A 23,299-nucleotide genomic window follows, 5' to 3' on the forward strand; every position below is an offset into this window, starting at 1 on the left:
AACTAAAAACAACCCATGGTTGTAGCTTTTATCAGTTTTGAAATATTTTCATATAAATAACGATAAGTGCCAAAATTTCAACCTTCGGTCAACTTTGACTTGACCAAAATGGTCGAAAAACGCAATTGTAATCTAAAAACTATTACATTCTAGTAATATTCAATCATTTACCTTTATTTTGCAACAAATTGGAAGTCTCTAGCACAATATTTTGATTTATGGTGAATTTATGAAATAAACTTTTTCCTTACTTCCGCGCGGTAACTCTTCCGAAAAAATCATAAATTTTTTTGTTCGATTGTCGTAATGTTTGCACCATTTTAAATTAGCCGTTACATAAAGTTTTATATATGAAAATGTGTGCAATTTCATGTAGAATACAACTAAAAACAACCTATGGTTGTAGCTTTTATCAAGTTTTTTTGAAATATTTTTTTCATATTAAATAACCGAATAATAAACAAAAAATTCGTCCTTCGGTCAACTTTAACTTGACCGAAATGGTCGAAAACTGCAATTGTAAGCTACAACACTTACAGTCTAGTAATATTCAATCAATTCCCTTCATTTTGCAACAAACGGAAATTCTCTAGCACAATATTTCTATTTATGGTGAATTTTTGAAAAGTTTTTTTTACGTCCCTGCGTTACGAATTCATGCATCATTTTGTGATAATATTTCTCTGTGTTACCTTGATCGTTTTACAATGTGTTATATACCAAAATGATCACAATTTAGTGTACAATACAACGAAAAAAATGAACTCGTTAGCTTTAACCGTTTTGCTCACAGCGCGATTTGTATACAATTATATATGAAAATTTTTTTTGCGCTGTCATATAGCCCAATATTTATATATGATAATGATATTTTTTTTCATTTCTGATGGCTGCATATTAAACTTCAGGCAATGACAAAAAAAGGAGCCAAAAATGAACTCTTAATCTTGAAGACCAAGCATGCTGTGATTTAAAAAAAAATAATAAATTTTCCGCTTCGGCGCTCTCTCGCGAACACCGCCGTCATACGGGAGAAGATTTTTAAAATACCGCTTCAGCGTTTAAGGGTTAACTTAGCCTAGCCAAACCTAGCCTAGTATCTAGGCTACTTATTTCTAACTTACATTTATTACCTTAGACTAGCAGGTGGTTGAGGTTTAGACTAGCCTATCTAGTTCGATCTTTCTTTGACCACCTTACCCTAAGCTAAATGGTTGAGTTTTTAGAACAGTCTAGTCTATCCTAGCCTAGAATAACTAGCTTAAGGCTACTGTTACCAACTTAGCCTACCTAAGTGTTGGAAGAATTAGACTAACCTGTTTAGTTTCAAACTACTATTACCATCTTAGCTTGACCTAAGTGGTGGAGGTCTCAGCCAAGCCAAGCCAAGCCAAGCCAAGCCAAGCCAAGCCAAGCCAAGTCAGTTTGAACCTGTTCTTGTTAGCTTTACCTAGCATATCCAGTTCGAAATTGACCATACCTACTTAGCCTAGTCTAAGTGGTTGGTTTCTGGACAAACATAGCACCTTGGAACAGATCTCTTCCATCCTGACCTAGTTTCTAAGGGATGAAGGTTTGAAGTGCTTAGCCTAGCCTAGCTGGTTCAATCTTCACTTTACTGAAGCAGGTTATTAAACTTCATGGCTTCTGCAAAAGGAAGGCTGGGAGATTGAGTTAGGTTAGGTTGAGTACAGTTCTCAACTATGTTGCTCAGTAACGACACCATGGTGGTTTCTAGCAACAAAAGGTTTTCTCCTTTGGAAAGTAACATAGTGAATATATTTCAGTACATTATAACAGATCACCGCATTGGATGTTTTCGCTGTGGGAAAGAATATTCCTTTGGCAGAGTGAGCACATCTCTGTTAACAGTGTAATTCCTTTGAAGGCAGGATAAGTAGGACGGATGGGTCTGAGTAGAATGTATTATCATAGGACATTCTTTTGGATTTTTGTATGATGTCATCCGTGTACTTGAAACCTACGTAATACAGTGGTACCTCAGGATGCGAAATTAATCCGTGTCGAGGTGGCCTTCGTAACCTGAGCTTTTCGTATCTTGAACTGCATTTTATATGTAAATTGCCTAATTCGTTCCAAGCCCTACAAAAACACCCCAGTAAATTATGTTTCCAGGCTTACAACATGTTCTAGGGTTACGACGCCGATCCGACGGAAGAAATATGACTCCAAAAAGGCAAAATACTGCTCATACTTGAGTAATATTCAACTGCATGTAATGTTCAACCCCATTTTTACTGCATATATTAGGACTTTAGCATATGTCCCTTAGCAATAACCCTAGTCTATGTTAGCAGTTGCTACTGTAGCCTAGTCTATAATTCTGACATCTAAACCTAAGAGCTAAAAGCTTAGAATATGCCAATAAAATGTATAAATAATTAGTATGTACTTATTTCAAATAATTATTAATTAATCATTAATTATAATACACAAACAAACAAAATAAGCTTCCAACCTTTTGTTTACATTCAGCACTACGAGTACCGAACGATCGCCAAGCAACCACTTTTACCTAGCACACAGTTTAGTTATCATCAATTTTCATTATCTCTCTTCAACTACTGAAACTACCAAACAGTATAATAACCATTCATTTCTATTCTTTATTCTATCTTTACCTAATGGAGATACCGAGTTACTGACAGATATAATGAAACATATAATATTAACCCTTAAACGCCGAAGCGGTAAAAAAAAAAATGTCTCCCGTGTGCCGGAGACGTTTCAGAGTGAGCGCGGAAGCGGAAAAAATATTTTTTTCAAAAAATCACAGCGCGCTTAGTTTTCAAGATTAAGAGTTCATTTTTGGCTCCTTTTTTTGTCATTGCCTGAAGTTTAGTATGCAACCATCAGAAATGAAAAAAATTATCATTATCATATATAGTAAATAATGCGATATATGATAGCGCAAAAATGAAATTTCATATTTTCATATATAATTGTATTTAAATCACGCTGTGTGCAAAACGGTTAAAGGTAACAATTTCCTTTTTTTCGTTGTAATGTACACTAAATTGCGATCATTTTGGTATATAACACATTGTAAAACGATAAAAGCAACACAGAGAAAATATTATCACAAAATAATGCATGAATTCGTAACGTGCGGACGTAAACAAATAATTTTTTCAAAAATTCACCATAAATCTAAATATTGTCCTAGAGACTTCCAATTTCTTTAAAAATGAAGACAAATGATTGAATATTACTATACTGTAAAAATATTAGCTTACAAATGCAGTTTTCGACCATATCTGACGAGTTAAATTTGACCGAATGTCGAAATGTTTTTTATATATATTTTTTTATATGCAATTATTTCGGAAATAAGAAAAGCTACAACTTTCAAATATTTTTCGTTTTTATACATTCAACTTCCCTGCCAGATATATACTTAGCTATAGACTCCGTCGTCTCCGACAGAATTTCAAATTTCGCGGCACACGCTACCGGTAGGTCAGGTGATCTACCGCCCTGCCCTGGGTGGCAGGACTAGGAACCATTCCCGTTTTCTAATCAGAATTCTTCTGTCGCCCGGACCATCAACATTGTTGTTGGTTCCTCTCGATTGGTTTTTCTTTTTTCACCGGCAATTGATCTTCTTGACCGACTTTTGGTGACGTATCTGGATTGTTGGATTGGCATACGCTTTTGTGGACTGTTTTGTGGACTTGATTTTGGAATTTTCTTTAAAAATGTCTGACTCTGGAATGGTTGTGAGACGTTTTGTGAATGTAGGCTGTAAGGTGAGGTTGCCGAAAGCTTCGGTAGACCCTCACACAGTATGCAAGGGTTGCAGGGAGTATGAATGTTCTTTTACTAATACTTGTAAGGAATGTGAGAATTTGAGTGAGAACGAATGGAAGAATCTAACTAATTATTTAAAAAAGTTAGAGAGAGAAAGAGTGAGGAAGGCTTCTTATAGAAGTTTAAGTAGTTCTAGATCTGAACTAATTCCTAGCTTGGGATCTTCCCCAAGGGTAAGTATTGCTACTTCTCCTTCCATTGCAGCCCCTTCTCCTATTGCAGAACCGGTAGATTCAGCGAAAGAACTTGCGGATCTAAAAGCAGCCTTCAAGTTGATGGAAAACAAAATGGCTGCCATACAAGGTAAGGCTAGTGATTATTCAGTGGACAGTGATATGAGTGTCCCCAGTGTAGTGGAGGGGGCATCTGGTCGGCTCAGCAACGCTCCTAGGTCTAGACCTCTTCCAAGCTCACATGCCCAGAAGAGAAGGAATGTCGAAAACCGAAAGGAGGTTGTGGAGAATCCCCACCGATCAGGTGTCCCTTCGGCGGTTTCTGTGACACCCCAGACTGCCAAGGATCGCTATTGTAAAAGCGTCCTACGTGAGTGTTTTTCGTCGTCGGGATCTTCATCTCCGAGACGTGATTGGAGAGATTCAGATCGATCTCGGCCACTCAAGAGGAGTTGGAAGGCTCCGACTATTGATTCGAGCCCAGAAAACTTCCCTGAGGAGTCTCCCTCGGGAGTGAAGAAGGCAAGAAGAGGCATTCTTTCAACCAGAGTGAGAAGGAGGCAGGAGGTGGAGGCCATGGACTCCTCCCCTCCTCCCGAAGAGGATAAAGAGGAGGTTACGAAGAGATTCATGATGGCGATGCAAGAGCAGATTTCGTCTTTTGTAGGAGTCCTGTCAAAGGAGCCTCCTAGAAGGAAAGACTCTTCCCTTCCGATCAAAAGATCCTCCAGACGTATGGAGGTATCTGCCGCCAGGATCGATACTCCTACTCGAGGTGAGGTTTCCGGTACGAACCTGGATGAACCTATCAGACGTCTGGCACCGGCCAGGAGTGAGGAGTCACCCAGGAGGCAGGAGCCAAGAGCCAGGAGTGAGGAGTCAACCAGGAGGCAGGAGCCAAGAGCCAGGAGTGTGGAGTCATCAGGGCAGCCGGAGGCAGGAGCCAGGAGGCAGGCGGAGGCAAGGAGCCAGGAGGCAAGAGGCAGGAGTCAGGAGTCAGGAGTCAGGATCAGGAGTCCAGGAGTCAGGAGTCAGGAGTCAGGAATCAAAGGAGCCAAGATCAGGAGCCAAGGAGTCAAGGAGTCGGAGTCAGAGTCAGATCAGGAGTCAGAGGGAGTCAGGAGGTCAGGAGTCAGGAGTCAGGGAAGTCAGGAGTCCAGGAGCCAGGAGCCAGGAGCCAGGAGCCAGGCGCCGGATGTCAGGAGGCAGGAGTCCGGAGTCCGGAGTCAGGAGGCAGGAGTCAGGAGTCCCAGGAGCAGGAGTCCGGAGTCAGGAGGCAGGAGTCCGGAGTCAGAGGCAGGAGTCAGGAGGCAGGAGTCAGGAGGCAGGAGTCAGGAGGCAGGAGTCAGGAGCCAGGAGGTAGGAGTCAGGCAGGAGTCAAAGAGCCAGGAGGCAGGAGTCGGAGACTCGTTCCTGGAATTTATGACTCTTCTCCAAATAGGAGCTCCTCTCCTTCAGAGCGTAGGAGGTCTTGGAAGGACTCTTCCTCCAAACGTGATCTTTCTCCTTCGTCTGATCGAGATTTAGACGAGTTGTCTGATGACGAACCTCCTGCTAATGAGGGACTCTCGAGTTATAAGGTCTTAGCCTCATTATTGCTTCAAGAGTTTGGAGATTCTCTTAGACCGGCGGCTCCTCCTTCTCCTCGGTCTCTCTTTTCGAGCTCGGCTACGGCAAAATCGTCGGCCTTTTTGAAAATGAAGCCTGCAATATCGATGAAGAAGGCTCTCCATTCTTTAGATTCTTGGATGGACAAGAAGAAAGAGTTAGGAAAGACGGTATTCTGCATGCCTCCTTCCAAACTACATGGAAAGAGAGGTATTTGGTATGGGACAGGAGAGACTATGGGTCTTTCTCTGCCTGCCTCGGCAGATGCGGACTTTTCCAGTTTAGTGGAGGCCTCTAGACGTCACTCCTTAGGATCGGTCAGAGCGACGTGGAGCACTTCAGAGTTGAACCACTTTCTAAAGGGACTTTTTGTCACTTTAGAGGTGTTCAACTTTCTGGATTGGTCACTCGGAGTTCTGGCCAACAAATCTAAAGATCCGGAGTTTCTTAAAAACCCAGAGATTCTCCATAGCGTCCTGTCTTGCATGGACAAGGCAGTACAGGACGGTTCGGGTGAAGTGGCTTCTCTTTTTGGTGCTGGTCTCCTGAAAAAGAGATCAGTATATGGATCCCTATTATCAAAAGGGGTTTCTCCGAGCCAGAGGACTGCTTTATTGTTCGCCCCTCTATCGGATCATCTGTTTCCTTCTCAGTTAGTGAAGGATATATCTCGCTCGCTAACTGAGAAGGCGACACAAGACCTACTAACACAAACGTCCAAGAAAGGTCGCCCTGTAGTGTCGGCGATTAAGAAGGACTCTCGTCCTCCTCAGCAGCCCTTTCGTGGAGGTACAGCGGCTCGTCCCCCTGCCAGAAAGAAGAGCTCTGATAAGAGAGGAAGGTCTTCCTTTAGGCCCTTCAAGAAATCCAAATGACTTGTTGCTCCTTCAAGCACCAGTGGGCGCCAGACTCCTGAACTTTGCAAGAGTATGGGCAAAAAGGGGAGCCGACCCTTGGTCAGTGTCGGTCCTAAAGAAGGGATATGTAATCCCCTTCGAGAACAGCCCTCCCCTAACATCTACGCCTCGGGAACTGTCAGCGAGGTACGGAGACCCGGTAATGAGAAAGAGACTCCTTCAAATGGTGGAACAAATGTGGGAAAAAGAGGCCATCGAACTTGTACAGGATCCACACTCCCCGGGATTTTACAATCGCCTTTTTCTAGTACCAAAGGCATCGGGGGGGGTGGAGACCAGTTCTGGACGTAAGCGCTCTGAATCGCTTTGTTCAGAAAAAGAAGTTTCGCATGGAAACGTCCGCCTCAGTAATGTCGGCTCTTCGTCCAGGAGATTGGATGGTCTCATCTGGACTTGCAAGACGCATATTTCCACGTTCCCATTCACCATTTGTCAAAGAAATATCTTCGTTTTGTAATAGGAGACAAGATCTTTCAATTCAGGGCTCTGTGCTTCGGTCTGTCTACAGCTCCGCAAGTATTCACCAACCTGATGGCGAATGTGGCAAGATGGCTTCACCTAGAGGGAATAAACATCTCCCTCTACTTGGACGACTGGCTGATCAGGGCCAAGTCGGAGATTCAGTGCTTGGAGGACTTATCAGTAACAAGGAACATGATAGAATCGCTGGGATTACTCGTGAACCTCGAGAAGTCGCAGCTGATCCCCAGCCAGAGCTTGGTCTATCTGGGGATTCAGATGGATTCTCGGGGTTTTCGAGTATTTCCTTCGCGAGAAAGAATCACTCGAGGTTTGTCGAAAATCTCGAGCTGCTTAGAGAAAAAGAACAGTTCAGCGAGGGATTATCTGAGCCTCTTAGGGACCCTGTCCTCACTAGAAAAGTTCTTCTCTCTGGGAAGGCTTCACCTTCGCCCTCTTCAGTTTTTCCTGAAAGGGGTGTGGAGTTGGAAGACGGGACAACTCTCGGACATCTTCCCGCTTCCACAAGAGGTAAAAGATCATTTGAAGTGGTGGATCCTTCCTCTTCAAAAGAACGAAGGCGTATCGCTTGCCCTGCAGAACCCAAACCAAGTGTATGCCGACGCTTTGGAGTCGGGATGGGGAGCGACGTTAGGAGCAAGGGAGGTGTCAGGCACCTGGACAAAGGAACAGGTGTCCTGGCACATCAATTGCAAGGAACTAGTGGCCATACACCTAGCCTTAAAGTTCTTCGAAGAGATAGTCAGAGGCGAGGTGATACAGATAAACTCGGACAACACCACGGCTCTGGCTTACATACGCAAGCAAGGAGGCACGCACTCTTTCTCCCTCTTTCAGTTAACAAGACACCTGTTAACCTGGACAGAAGAAAGAGGCATAACTCTCCTCACAAGATTTGTTCAAGGCATCAAGAATGTGAGAGCAGACAGACTGAGCAGGAGGAATCAGGTCCTTCCCACAGAATGGACTCTACACGAAGAAGTGTGTCGAAGTCTTTGGTCCCTGTGGGGGAGACCTCACATAGACCTGTTTGCGACGTTCCTCTCCAAAAGAATAGAGATCTTTTGCTCTCTAGTGGAAGATCCGAGAGCCTTCGCAATAGACGCGTCTCTCCTGGATTGGTCGGGTGTGGACGCCTACGCCTTTCCCCCGTTCAAGATCCTGGGGGAAGTGCTCAGGAAGTTCGTAGCTTCGAAGAACACGAAGTTGACGCTAATAGCCCCATTTTGGCCAGCCCAGGAATGGTTCACAGAGGTACTGGAGTGGATAGTGGACTTCCCCAGATCTCTTCCAAACAGACCAGATCTAACTCAGACAACCCCACTTCGAGAGGTTTCATCACAACCTCCCGGTCTCGCTCTGACTGCCTTTCGACTATCGAAAGACTTGTCAGAGAGAGGGGCTTTTCTCGCAAGGCTGCGGGCTCTATCGCTAGAGCCCGCAGAGCTTCGACGAGAAGAGTATACCAATCAAAGTGGGAAGTCTTTAGGAGGTGGTGTAAGAGTCAGAAGCTGTCCTCCTCCAGTACCTCTATAGTGAATATTGCCGATTTCCTCCTCTTTCTGAGAGAGGAATCACACCTTTCTGTCTCAACAATAAAAGGATACAGAAGCATGCTGTCTTCAGTATTTAGGAATCGAGGGTTAGATATTGCAAGCAACAAAGATCTACACGATCTAATTAGATCCTTTGAAACTTCAAAGGCAGCTACTCCTAGAACACCTAGTTGGAATCTAGACGTGGTATTGAAATTTCCTTTCATCGGATAAATTCGAGCCTTTACATCTGGCTTCCTTCCGCGACGTCACTAGGAAATGCTTATTCCTGGTGTCTCTCGCTACAGCCAAGAGGACGAGCGAATTGCACGCTCTAGATTCCACAGTGGGGTTCAAAGGAGATGCTGCCATCTGTTCTTTCCAGACAATGTTTCTGGCAAAGAACGAAAACCCGTCAAAACCGTGGCCCAGAAGTTTTGAGGTAAAAGGCCTATCTAACCTCGTAGGCAGAGAAATAGAGAGGTCTCTCTGTCCAGTGAGAGCTCTTAAATATTATTTAGAGAGGAAGAGACAGATGGGAGCTTGTCAACAAGGTCTTTGGTGTGTGGTGAAGAACCCCAAAAGACTCATGTCCAAGAACGCCTTGGCTTTCTTTGTGAGAAGCGTAATTACGGACGCTCACAAGAACTGCTCGGAGGAATCCTTCGGTCTTCTAAAGGTCAAGACCCATGAGGTGAGAGCGGTAGCAACGTCCTTGGCGTTCCAAAAGAATATGTCTCTAAAAAATATCATTGAGACTACATATTGGAGGTGCAATTCAGTGTTTTGCATCTCATTATCTGAAGGATGTGAGAGTGACCTATGAGAAGTGCTTCTCGCTAGGTCCATTTGTATCAGCAGATACAGTGCTGGGTCTTGGAGCAAAGACTGATCCTTAAATATTGTGTTTTATCGTACATAAACCCTCTTGTCAGATATGTGCTTGGTTTTCTATTAGCAAGCTCACTGATGTCGCACGGGAGCATAGTGTCATTGCTGGTAGGGGATCAAGGGTATGTATGGCTAGTAGGGGAGTACAAAATTTTTTTTTTGTATATTTTGTAAATGAAAGTGTAAATATGTTTCGAGTTTTTGGTTGTTTGTAAGGAGTTCGGGGATAACTCCTTGCAATCTTAGAACTAACATGGATGTTAGGATCAGGTGATCGGGATCGGTGTTGTGCTCCTTGAACAAGGTGTATTGTCATGTTAGTGGAATAGCACCCAATGACAAAGGCCTTTAGGCTCTGCCGAGTAAGTGGATAAGACCCCATTGGCAGACCCACAAGAACTCTTAGCCATAGATCAATATCTCGCTGAGGCTCTTGAGGCTAAGTAGACTCCTAGGCAGTAGCCGCGAAGTCTTCAGCCTAATAAGGTAGGAACCAAGGTTTATTAATACCTACAACATATGTTGTTTACCTGTCTATTTCAGTAGTTAGCTGTCTCTTACCCACCACCAATGGGTGCTAATCAGCTAAGTATATATCTGGCAGGGAAGTTGAATGTATAAAAATGATATTGTCATGTTACAATAAAGTTTTATACATACTTACCTGACAGATATATACTTAGCTATAGACTCCGTCGTCTCCGACAGAATTTCAAATTTCGCGGCACACGCTACCGGTAGGTCAGGTGATCTACCGCCCTGCCCTGGGTGGCAGGACTAGGAACCATTCCTGTTTTCTAATCAGAATTCTTCTCTTCCACCTGTCTCCTGCGGGGAGGCTGGGTGGGCCATTAATCGTATATATCTGTCAGGTAAGTATGTATAAAACTTTATTGTAACATGACAATATCATTTTATTCTACATGAAATTGCGCACATTTTCATATATAAAACTATGAAATGCCTAATATGAAACGGAGCAAATATTCCGAGAATGGGACTTACACATTTCGGAGATTTGTGGCGGAGAATCCGTGCGCGGAGGGAAGGAAAGTTTTTTTTAAAAATTCACCATAAATTTAAATATTGTGCTAGAGACTTCAAATTTGTTTCACGATGAAGATAAATGACTGAATATTACTAGACTGTAAGATTTTTATCTTATAATTGCGTTTTTCGACCATTTCGGTAGAGTCAAATTTGACCGAACGTGGTTTTTTTTTTCTATTTATCGTGATTTATATGCAAATATTTCAAAAATGAGTAAAGCTACAACCTTCAACTATTTTTTGTTGTATTATACATGAAATTGCGCACATTTTCATATATAAAACTTTATGTAACGGCTAATTTAAAATGGTGCAAACATTACCACAATCGCACGTATGATTTTTTCGGAAGAGTTACCGCGCGGACGTAAAGAAATGTTATTTTTTTCATAAATTCACCATAAATCGAAATATTGTGCTAGAGACTTCCAATTTGTTGCAAAATGAAGGTAAATGCTTGAATATTACTAGAATATAAGCGTTTTAGCTTACAATTGCGTTTTTCGACCATTTCGGTAGAGTCAAAGTTGACCGAAGGTTGAAAATTTGTCACTTATCATTTTTTATATGAAAATATTTCAAAATTGATAAAAGCTACAACCATGGGTTGTTTTTAGTTGTATTGTGCATGAAATTGCGCACATTTTCATATATAAAACTTTATGTAACGGCTAATTTAAAATGGTGCAAACATTACCACAATCGCATGTATGATTTTTTTTGGAAGAGTTACCGCGCGGACGTAAGGAAAAAGTTTTTTCATAAATTCACCATAAATCGAAATATTGTGCTAGAGACTTCCAATTAGTTGCAAAATTAAGGTAAATGATTGAATATTACTAAAATATAAGAGTTTTAGCTTACAATTGCGTTTTCGACCATTTCGGTAGAGTCAAAGTTGACCGAAGGTTGAAATTTTGGCACTTATCGTTATTTATATGAAAATATCTCAAAACTGATAAAAGCTACAATCATGAGTATTTTTTTTTGCTGTATTCTACATAAAAATGTGCACATTTTCATATATAATACTACATGTAACGGCTACTTTAAAATGGTAAAAAAATTATGTCAAAGTGACTAAATAATTTCCGAGATGTGTCACAGATACTTTTTAGTGCGGCAAGAAAGAAATTCGCGCTTGCGCGCCTGTGTAACGATTGTAAACAAAACAACACCTTGATCCGTGAACTCCCAGCATCCCCCAAGGCGCGTGATTCAAGAGTTTTCGGCTGGTAGGCCTAAAAGTATTTCTGGGCTTGACCTGTGTCGGCCTGTGAAATGGTTCCTTTGATACTATTTCTGAAGAATAAATATTGCTATTCATCCTAGAGAAAAAAGAAACAATATAATGCCAAGATAAATGGCTCGCTCACTTCTTATAGAAGTGTCGGTATAGTAAGGAGCGAGTGGAATCACTACCAGAGAGAGGTCCCTTGCCATTTAGCTTCTTCCTTCGACAAAACCCCGAACTACGGAGGAGCCGTGCTACAGCTCCCGGTCTACTACTACCGTGAGCGCCTCCGACGCCTGAGACGTCATTCCTTTCGATAGCGCGCGTTACACCAAACGTTAAATTTTTTCGGTGCTGTGTTTCGCTCTATTTGGATTTATTTGGATTTATTTTCAAGATGTCTTCAACTTCTGCTTCTAAGTTAAGTACTGTTTGGGGTTACTGATCTCATTTTATGATGATCTTCGTTGTTTTATACATATTCGGAGCCTTATCGGCCGGTATGCCCCTCGACCGCATGGCGGTACGGGTTATCTCTTTCGGTCTTCCATACCGTTAGAGATTTCCCTTTTTCTCAGTACTTTAGATATGGTTACTTATACATAGTCTCTATATCTTTATGCAGTTAGTTTTTTAGTTAGGCCTCCACGGGGCACGCTCCGACCGCACGTTTCGGACCTTAGTCTAGCTACGCCTTACATTGTTAGGAGTTTTATCAGTCACGATTGAGAGTCATATCATCTTAATTATTCTGATGTTCTCTCTTTCCTTCTCTAGTTCCTGATTACCTTTAATAATATTATAGGTACTAGGTTGGCTAACATACACCATGCTTCGGTATGGCGATTAGCTTCCCTGTTATAATTTATTTTACCGTTTAGTTAGGCTTTCATACCCCAATTGTCGATTGGTGATTAGCCTGCCCCCGTTTTCTGAACTAGAGGTTAAATTAGGCTAACATACCCCTTTCTTCGGATCGGCGATTAACCTAATTTTCTGTTTGCTTAGCTTCGTGTTCCCCGTGTTAGTCTAGCTTTAAGATATCGCTTTAATTTTATTTGATTGATTATTATAAATAATCCTATTTATATCAGTGATATTGATGTTGTTCCGACGGTTCTTCCCCACCTCGTATCTTTTACCTGGCTGGGAAGACCACCTGGTTTATCACGGTGAGCCACCCGGTGTTACGGGGTCCCCCTCCCGTCCCCCCATTCCCCCCCTCCATACATTGCCATCCACGTCGATGGGTGATGACTCGTTTCTCACAGCTAGCGTCCGAGTCTGCATGAGAGGGGGTGACTCACGGGACTGGTGGGGATCACCCCTCCCTACTGGTACTCTCACTCGTCACGTGCCTCGGGGGGCTCGGGACCTCCCCCCTTCTTCTCCGTCCTTAACTGGCCGCTCAGGGGGAGGGCTCCCCTACCCCACATTCTTCCCTACTCTTTCCCCCTCAGTTCAGTCCGGCAGGTGTCTATCCGCCGCTACCGAACATAGAGAGGGGGGGAGGGAATCATCATGGGTTTCCTATCCACTTAGGATAGTTCACACGAGCACTTACTGATATAAGGGGTTTTTATTTTGTTTTATTTTGTGTTATTTAATGTTTAGAATCTTTTGCGTTACTCCGGGGGGTTTTTTATTTCCGCCTCTCGTACTATCCCTTGCTTCGTTAGAAGTTTGACATTGCTCACTCAATATTAATTAACTCCGGGCCATACGGAGAACTCCGGGCCCTACGGAGTCTATTTTTAGTCATATGACAAGTGAGCTTAGGCGGAGGCAGAGACTTTCTTCCCCCCTCGTAATTTTTCTACGTAATATTCATACGTAGATCTCTATCCGTCGGTCCTACTCCGGCACCCACGGATAGTTTGCATATTATTCCACCGGAGGTTGTCATTGGTACTCATGTATCCTTTGACTTACAGATGTTGTGCCAGGAGATTGGGTGCAGTGCCATCCTCCAAGACCTATGCGGCCATATAGTATGCCGTTCTCATGCAGGATGTGCAGTGAAAGTGGAGGATTTTATCGTTTGGCATCATGAAGCTTGCCAAACCTGCTACTTGCTAGTAGGAGATGCCTCACTAGTAGTAAGTTTCTTAGCACTTTCTTCATTCATTCGTCACCTGGAATACTTGTTGTTATATTATACCTTTCACATATGAGACACATATTCATATATCTCAACACAACAGACATTCCTCCCCTATCCTCTCCCTAACTCTAGACCCTTTTTTACAGGGTTCCGATGAAGAAAAGAAGAAAGCTTTGTCGACTCTCAAAGCTTGGGTAGGGGGTTTTGGCCGGAATTCTAAGGGCCGCCCCTACATTCTTACCCAGGATATGGCGGACCTAATATTCCCAGGAGCCAAGAAAGGATCAGTGGTGGACCCGATAGCGGCCGCCCCTTTGCTGGACCGACCTTCAAGTCATGATCTCCCTACAGGAGGGGGATTTCCCAGAGGACGTTGCAGAAGACGTTGCGGCAATGACCTCGACGTTGAACCCATGGCTATTGACTCCATGGGTACAGGTAAGGGTGTAGTAGGGGCAGCTCCTGTGGGTTCTCAGGGCCCTTTCCTGAATTCCCTTTCTCCATCACCTTCTACTGATCCTTCTACTTCCACTTCTTTCCGGGGCTTCACTGAAGAGCAGCGGTCTGTCCGTCCTAAGGCTACTTCAGTGATCCCAAGGCTAAGATGACGAGGAGAAACTTAAAAAGTCTCTCCCCAAGAAATCGGTCATCCTGACAGACACTATAACTCCGGCTCACCACCCCGGATCAGTTAGGTCAAGGGAGGCCTCTTCCTCTGCGTCGAGGTCCCCCAAACATAGATCACGTAAGGATCGGGCTCAAGTCCCTCTTTTTGATCCCGAATCCTTTTCGGCTAACATTCTGGAGCAGGTGGGAGTGATCGTAGGGGCCTTGGTTGACAACAAGGTCGGCTCGGTGCTCTCCCAGCTCTCCAGTTCTGTTACGTCTTCCGGCCAGTCGATCCAATCGCTGGCGGAACGGCTGGCCGCTCAGGAGAATGCCATCGCCGGGATCCAAACCTCGATTGCGGCAGGTTCCCCTCTATCTGTGCCACCTTCTCCTCTTCCAATGCCAGATTCCAGCCAACTGCCGGAATTCAAGGCGGCCAACCCTTGGAGGATCGCTTCGTATGCCCCGTTTGTCAACGGAATGTTGACAATCGAAGGCATAGGAACTCGAAGGCGTGAGGACTTCGAGTTCCACCCCAGAGACCTTCAACCACCATTCATTGCTACGTCCGACTAACGGAAGCAGACGATGAGAGAGGACAAGGTTCCCCAAGGAAACAGTGATCCTTCCGAGGGAACAGGCACAGCAGACTCTAATGAGAAGTCTGGAAGAATGGGGGTGTGAAAACACCGCATCACAGCCTTTAGGAGTCCTTTCACCATTTTTACTCCGGTGGAAGGGACTCCGCTACCACTGACCTTAAGGTAGTGGAAGCAACCTTTCAGGCCGCCCTGAAAGACGAGCCCCTGCCTCAACTACGAGAGACGGAACCCACCTCTCTCTTAGTCCCAGGCTCCGAGACGTACTTCGAAGGGGCAGTTCCTACTTTCTCAGTAGGAAAACTAAAGGCGGACTGTGCCACCTCTCTCTTTAGTGAGAGACTCCCCAGGTTGTCGGACTCTCTCATCCAGATGGAGTACGACGCCCGGACTAGGCTCGCGAGATCCCTTTCCTCCATGACTATGGCGGAGATGACGGCTCTTGTATACCAACAAGAGCCGTTATTTAAAGTTTTGGCTAAAGGTCTGCTGCACACCATGCAGTGTGACCTTTACGACTTCCTCATAGCCAGGAGAAATTGTAGGAAGCACGTTCTGGCGGAAGCTACTATCCGCCATGAACCGAATAAACTGATTGCTTCCTCAATTTGGGGAACGGACCTCTTTCCAGCACCAGTAGTAGCAGAAGTCCTTCATGAGGCTTCTAAGGTCAACCAGTGCCTCAAAGTCAGGTGGGGACTGGTAGCAAAGCGGAGGCAGGAATCTTCTGGTCCTAACCCAAGGAACAAGAAGAAACCAAGGAAGTTCTCTCCCTTCCAGCCTTCTCAACAAACGTTGGTTCAGGCAGTCCCAGCATCACAAGGGCAACCATCGTCGAAGGGTCAACAACAATACCTTGTTCTGACCCCTCAGTCCCAGCAATCTCAACCCTCCACTTCCTTTGCTGTCTCGCCAGCCTACAATTCCAACTATGAAAGCCAGAAACTTTCAGGCTTTCAATAGGTTTGCGAGAGGCAGTAGAGCAAGAGGTGCCTCTCGATTCAGAGGATCCGGCAGGGCTGCTAACAGGGGAAGAGGTTTCCGAGGAGCAAGAGGTGGCCGCCCCTCGGCAAACCAGCAGTGAGAATCCCAAGGTAGGAGGGAGGCTGTACCTCTTCCGCCAGCGGTGGGGGTTCAGCCCTTAGGCTCAAAGTATAGTAACAAAGGGACTAGGTTGGAGTTGGCTAGAGGGCCCTCCTCCAACCAACAGATTCTATCAAGCACCAACAACGGAATTGGTAGAGTATACCGAAGACCTCCTTCTCAAAGGAGTAGTCTCAAGAGTCAACAATTTAAAATTTCAAGGACGCTTGTTCAGCGTGCCAAAGAAAGACTCGGTAAACCGAAGAATCATCTTAGACTTGTCCCATCTGAACTTATTCATTCATTGCGACAAGTTCAGGATGCTGACCGTTTCGCAGGTACGGACCTTACTTCCCGTGGGGCCGTACAACCTCTATAGATCTTACAGATGCCTACTATCATGTTCCCCATAGCCAGACACTTCCGTCCATTCCTAGGCTTCAAACTAGGCAACAGATCCTACTCCTTCAAGGTAATGCCATTCGGGCTCAAACATAGCCCCCAGGATCTTCACCAAATTGGCGGAAGCAGTAGTGCAAGAGCTAAGGAAACAGGGAATAATGTTAGTGGCTTATCTGGACGATTGGCTTATTTGGGCAAAGAACCCCAAAGAATGCAAAGAAGCAACGGTCAGAGTGATCAAATTCCTGGAACATTTAGGTTTTCAAATAAACAAAACCAAGTCCAGACTAACACCGGAATCTCGATTCCAGTGGTTAGGCCTTCAGTGGGACTTACAATCGCACACTCTATCAATTCCGTCGTTGAAAAGGAAAGAAATTGCAAGAGCTTACAAAACAATTTCTCAAACGACAACAAACATCCAGGAGGTGCCAGGAGAGGATCCTGGGCTCACTCCAGTTTGCATCAGTCACAGACGTTCTGCTCAGAGCCACCAAAACTCAAAGATAGTAAACAGAGTATATGGCGCTCAAGAGCGAATTGCAGATCACGGGACAAACTAGCCTTTATCCCAGCAATCTTACGGAAACGTCTCCGCCCCTGGACGGAGACAAAGAACCTTTCAAAAGCAATTCCTCTACAGTTTCCCCCTCCATCATTAGTGATCCACACAGACGCCTCACTAACAGGGTGGGGAGGATACTCCCCAGTACGAAAAAGTTCAAGGAACTTGGTCGTTAACATTCCGCCAGCTACATATCAATGTACTGGAGCCATGGCAGTATTCCTCACACTGAAAACGACTCCGTCCGCCCAAGAACTCTCATTTCAAATTAGTTCTGGACAGTGCAGTAGTAGTACACTGCATCAACAGGGGCGGATCCAAGTCAAGCCACTTGAACCATGTCATGATAGCCATCTTTTCTCTGGCATGCAAAAACAAATGGCACCTGTCAGCCACTCACCTGGCAGGAGTCAAGAACGTAGTAGCAGACGCTCTATCAGCTCCGCTCCGTTGGAATCGGAGTGGACACTGGACAGGGAGTTCATTCAATTGGATCAGGTCTACAAGTCCCCGGACTCCAAGTAGACCTCTTCGCCACGGAGTCAAACCACAAACTCCCTTGTTACGTGGCACCCAACCTCGATCCTCTAGCATACGCTACGGATGCAATGATCCTCGATTGGTAACGAATGGAAGAATATTTACCTCTTCCCTCCGGTGAACCTTCTCATGAAAGTTTTAGACAAACTCAGGACATTCAAAGGCCAAGTAGCTCTAGTAGCTCCCAACTGGCCCAAGAGCAATTGGTTCCCTCTACTCCTAGAGTTGAGACTCCGACCACTACGGATTCCCAACCCCAAACTAACCCAGTTAGTGCAAACTCAGACTGTGTCCGCTTCCTCAAGAATTCAGAAAACCCAACCCTAACTTTATGGATTTTCTGAAATTCGCAGCCATGAGGAATGCAGAAATTGATCCCCAGAATATCTCATTCTTGGAATCAGATAAAAGAGAATCTACTCTCCGACAATATGATTCATCTGTCAAGAAACTAGCAGAGTTCCTTAAGTTGTCAAATTCTCAAGTCATGACAACGAACCTAGCCATAACTTTCTTTCTTCAGATCATTGTTTGAGAAAGGCTTAGCAGCAAGCACTATCACTACGACCAAATCAGCTCTTAAAAAGATCTTCCAATTTGGTTTTAGCATAGACCTTACGGATTCGTACTTTACGTCCATACAAAAGCTTGTGCTAGATTAAGACCATCAACGAGACCTAAATCAGTCTCTTGGTTCTTAAATGATGTCCTCAAACTGGCCTCGGACATTAACAATGACTCTTGCAATTATATATCCCTCCTGAGGAAAACCCTATTCTTATTAAGTTTAGCCTCCGGAGCTAGAATATCAGAACTGTCAGCTTTATCAAGGGAACCAGGCCACATTGAGTTCCTCCCCTCAGGGGAAGTCCTCTTATCCCCCCCCAGATCGCCATTTTCTAGCCAAAAATGAAGACCCACAGGACAGATGGTCCTCGTGGAAAATCCTACCACTACCTCAAGACATTTCCCTTTGTCCTGTCAACTCATTAAGAGCCTACCTAAGCAGAACAACTCTGAAATCTTCAGGCCCATTGTTTCATTAGGAAGGGAGGTGGTACTTTATACCTAAAAGGGATCAGGCAACAAATTTTTATACTTCATTAAACAGGCCAATCCAGAGTCCTTTCCTCGGGCCCACGATGTTAGGGCGGTGGCCACATCTATTAATTATTTCCAACACATGAATTTTGACGATCTTAAGAAGTATACAGGCTGGAAATCTCCGACAGTTTTCAAACGGCACTACCTAAAACCCTTAGAAAGCCCTCAATTTTCCAGCAGTGGCAGCTGGAAACACAGTTTCTCCTGATTCTTAATTTTTACTATAACTTCTTGTAGCCTTCCCTTCTACCTGCCCCATTGCACCCTTACTTAGTTTTAGTCGCCTCCATGTATTGGGTTACCTTGAGTTTGCTTTTGTTCATCATTCTAATCGGACAGTTCCATTCTTTTGTATATATCAACTTATATCTTGTCTTTGCCTAACCTGTATTGTTATTGTTTGTTGTTAGGCTAACTAATTTTAAGTGATAACCCGTGTTTAGGGCTTATACTTCCCTTAGGTAAGACTGTAATTTTAGTTGATTATTATACTATTAACCTTACAAGTGTTTAACTTTACCTTCTTAATTTATCTGTACTGTTCCTCAAGCTTGGTGTTTGGCATTCTCTGGTACTATTTCACAGGCCGACACAGGTCAAGCCCAGAAAAGGGATTTTGACGAAGGAAAAATCTATTTCTGGGCAACGACCTGTGTCGCCCTGTGAAACCCCACCCTGTAGTTAGATTATCCTCACCCAGCTTACCCCAAGCTTGGAGGCTATCTTCAGGAATGACGTCTCAGGAGTCGGAGGCGCTCACGGTAGTAGTAGACGGGAGCTGTAGCACGGCTCCTCCGTAGTTCGGGGTTTTGTCGAAGGAAGAAGCTAAATGGCAAGGGACCTCTGGTAGTGATTCCACTCGCTCCTTACTATACCGACACTTCTATAAGAAGTGAGCGAGCCATTTATCTTGGCATTATATTGTTTCTTTTTTCTCTAGGATGAATAGCAATATTTATTCTTTAGAAATAGTATCAAAGGAACCATTTCACAGGGCGACACAGGTCGTTGCCAGAAATAGATTTTTCCTTCGTCAAAATTTTTCCCTTTTTTCCCGCGAATTTTTAAAAAAACTTTTGTATGTCGACGTAAAATACGTCCAGTCGGCACCTGAGAGACAAAAAATGTCGACGTAAAATACGTCCAGTCTGCGTTTAAGGGTTAAAACAGAAGAAGAATTCTAGAAAATATTTGTTGAATCCGATGATAGCAGTCTGATTTATTTTATATTTTATGATATCTATTTCACAATTTTTTTTATTAAATCTATTGCATGTACGCATTTCAAATAATTATTAGTAACCATTAACTATAATAATAAAAAAAAAAAAAAGCTTCCAACCTTTTGTTTACGTTCACACTATACGAGTAGCGAACAATCGCCAAGCAACCACTTTTACCTAGCACACAGTACAGTATGTAATTATAAATTTTCATTATCTCTCTTCCACTACTGAAACTACCAAACAGTATAATAACCATTCGTTTCTATTCTTTATTCTATCTCTACCTAATGTTTTTTTTTATTAAATGTATTGCATGAATAAGTTTGTCAATTTATAGCATCCTTCTACCAATAGACTACATAGAGCACAAGGGGTTGATGCTGACCAATAGGAGAGCAGGATCTTACGGTGGTGACTAGCATCAGGAACCAATGGGAGAGCGGGAGGATGGTGGCAAGTCTACTCAGTTGGCGGCGCGCAAGGTTCAAAATTTTCTCGGTCCTCCGGGCTATTCTCGGGACTTTACAGCTACAACCTTTTGTAACCTGAACTATTTTCGTATGTAGAGCCAAAAAAATCTTCGTATTTGCTTTCGTAACTTGAATTTTTTGTAAGCTGGGACTTTTCGTATGTCAAGGTACCACTGTACCTCTATACTTCGTGGTTGTCACTCTTTGACCAGGTGGAGGATTCCATTCAGGATACTGAGAACAACTGGAAAGTTATGCAGGTCCTCAGTTCTACCTGTTCCATCATATCCTGAACAGAGGAATGGTTTCCAATATTTGAGTTGGACCCAAGATGAGTGACTGATAAGGTTTCATCTTAACATAACCTTTTCCTCCAGGTTCGTGAGGAGAGATACCCCCAATCAGTAGAATTGTTATCTCGGGTCTGGATTTTGTCCAGTACCTTTTTCAAACTAAGTGATCTCAGAGTTTGTAAGTAGAGCCACAACTCAGATGCAAGATGACTCAGAGATTCTCTGTCTTATGTATACAAAATAAAGTTTCCCTTGATTGCTGTTATCTTAAGAGCAGAGGAAAGCTTTCTGTTTTTTACCTGTATGGGGATACAGATCTGGTGATTAGGTTACCTGGGATGTTGACATACTTCACACTAGGTAATCTTTGTGGTTCAAAAGCTTCGACCTGGGTTGTTCACATAAGAAAATCGGACCTACTACGTGAAAACATGATCTTTAACTGATTAGTCTCACTGGAGTACTAGAGAGTCCATGTGTCAGTCAGGTTACAGGAAACTGACTCTGGGAAAATGTTTTCCTGCTGACCTTGGTAAAGTGAGAGTATCCCATAACCAGTCTTTTGACATAAATTCAAAAGTAGTTGAGCTAAAAGTTTTTCCAATTTGCTCCAGAAGTCATGGTAAGGAACCAGTATCTCACAGGTCATGATGACAGATCTGCCTCTGTTTTTTTTTTTTTTTTTGTTCTTTACGGCATGGAGTTTGTTTTTACAGACCTTCAGGAGTGTCTGACTTGTCAAAGTACTCCTTGGTTATTTAAAGGACCCTGTCCCTAGAATGTAAATGTGGTAGATGTTAGGTGAACACAAGCCAAACCAAGGAAGATTGATCAGAAATTTCCCTGTATTTATTATTGGAGGCTATTAGGCAAGCCTACTCCTCATTGTCAAGTCTATTACCAATTTGAGGCATACAGAAGTATATGTCATCATAGGAATATTTTCCTCTCTGACATTTAAGAACATATCTTGAAATGATGGAGAATGTTGGTTCATGACTGGTCAAAACACTTTCACGTTCTTCTAAATAAAACAAGATTACCCACAGACCCGGGGACACTTCATTGTGAAGTTCTGTCAGAAAGGGGTGTGCTTATTCCATTTGCTGGTCGGATGAAGATTTTTTTTTTTTTTTTTTTTTTTTTTTTTTTTTTTTTTTTTGTTCAGTGTGAGTCAGGAAAGAAGTGCCAAAGAGCCCTATTCAACAGAAACGAGAGTGTGATGATGCCAGGAAGGCAAGAACCCATGACATTAGAAGAATGAATTCATATTGGGTAATTAAGAAGGTGTCTGTTAATAGGATTTTGAGAATTGGCTCATAGTTATGTCAAACCATTTTTTTGTTTAATTCCCTTTACATAAAGGATGTTCCCCATAGGTCCTTGGTCACATGTTCCTTTGGAGGCTGCTCAACAGATTGTGTAACTCATCCAGCACCCCTGGTGGGTCAGTTAGCATTTTGTCTAAGATGAGGGTATGACTGTGAAATGGATGAGATAACTGGTCTCTTTCCTTTTCAGTTTTCTTTCTCCTCCTTTACTTACGAGCAGTAAGGAGAGAGTACCGTCATAGACCGGAACGGACAAGACACTGGTGAGGGAAGTAGCCATACTGTTATAGTTGTCATGAGTGTAAGATATCAGCAGCAAGACATTCTTCTCTTTAGCAAGGGGGACAGCAATGATAAACCTACATAGGTGGATATGTTTTTTTGGTAGTAGAACAGATGCATTCTTATCTTCGTCATACGCAGTGAACTATGACATTGTATAGAAATGCAGATATCAGAATCTATGATAATCATACATATCTTAGATTCTGAAATACTTGTCAGTTTCTTAGAATAGTATTGTTCAGAAAACTGATGGAAAGGTGGCATACCTCCAGTTGGTTATTAGTATTTACCTCCCACCAAAAGTAAGTCTATCCTAATGTTAAAACCGAGGGTTTGTTTCGTATGTGAACAAATGACAAATTTTTAATCAATTTGTATTTTTCATAACTAACAAACCTGAGGCCTTAGCATACAAAGGCCAACCTCTAACCACCCCTCTAACAACTAACCTGGGTTGGAAGAATAACTGTCACATGTTAAAGAGGGGTATGTGGGTGGCCCCACATGACTCTTGACCACGCACAGATGCCCATAGTCCCTTGCATACACAATTTTTTAACTTTACCAGTTTCTGGCTGGTGCCAGAATATTTATCCTAATGTTGACCTCAGGTTTGTTAGTTATGAAAAATACAAATTGATTGAAAATTTGTCTTTTCAAAATCATCTTACTACACCAGAAAATATCAATATTATACGTAATATGTAGGCGTAGAACAATGTGCAAAGTTACATGGGCCAAAGAAAACGTGTCTGAATGATAGGGTATACTTAAGAATAACAGTTGTAGATTGGTAAATAAGTTTGCAATATGACTTTAAAATATTTGGATGTTCTGGGATGATAGTTTGAGGTATATTTTTGTTTGAACTATCAAGTGTGGTAACGAACTGTTAAAATAGGCAGTTATAGGCATTTTATGGTTGTATATAGCCTACTTAGTAACAGTAGTAGGAGAGTAGGTACTGTAA

At 43.2% G+C, this 23,299-nt stretch overlaps 1 protein-coding gene across 5 annotated transcripts in view; it reads left to right on the forward strand.

Annotated features, from left to right (window-relative positions):
* The window catches only part of LOC135217258 (OTU domain-containing protein 3-like), a 104,780-nt gene that overhangs the window by 29,382 nt on the left and 52,099 nt on the right, over nt 1-23,299 (forward strand). The gene's annotated exons all lie outside the window — the stretch shown is intronic.

This window comes from Macrobrachium nipponense, chromosome 7 (assembly GCF_015104395.2).
Source record: "Macrobrachium nipponense isolate FS-2020 chromosome 7, ASM1510439v2, whole genome shotgun sequence".
NCBI classification, from domain to species: domain Eukaryota; kingdom Metazoa; phylum Arthropoda; class Malacostraca; order Decapoda; family Palaemonidae; genus Macrobrachium; species Macrobrachium nipponense.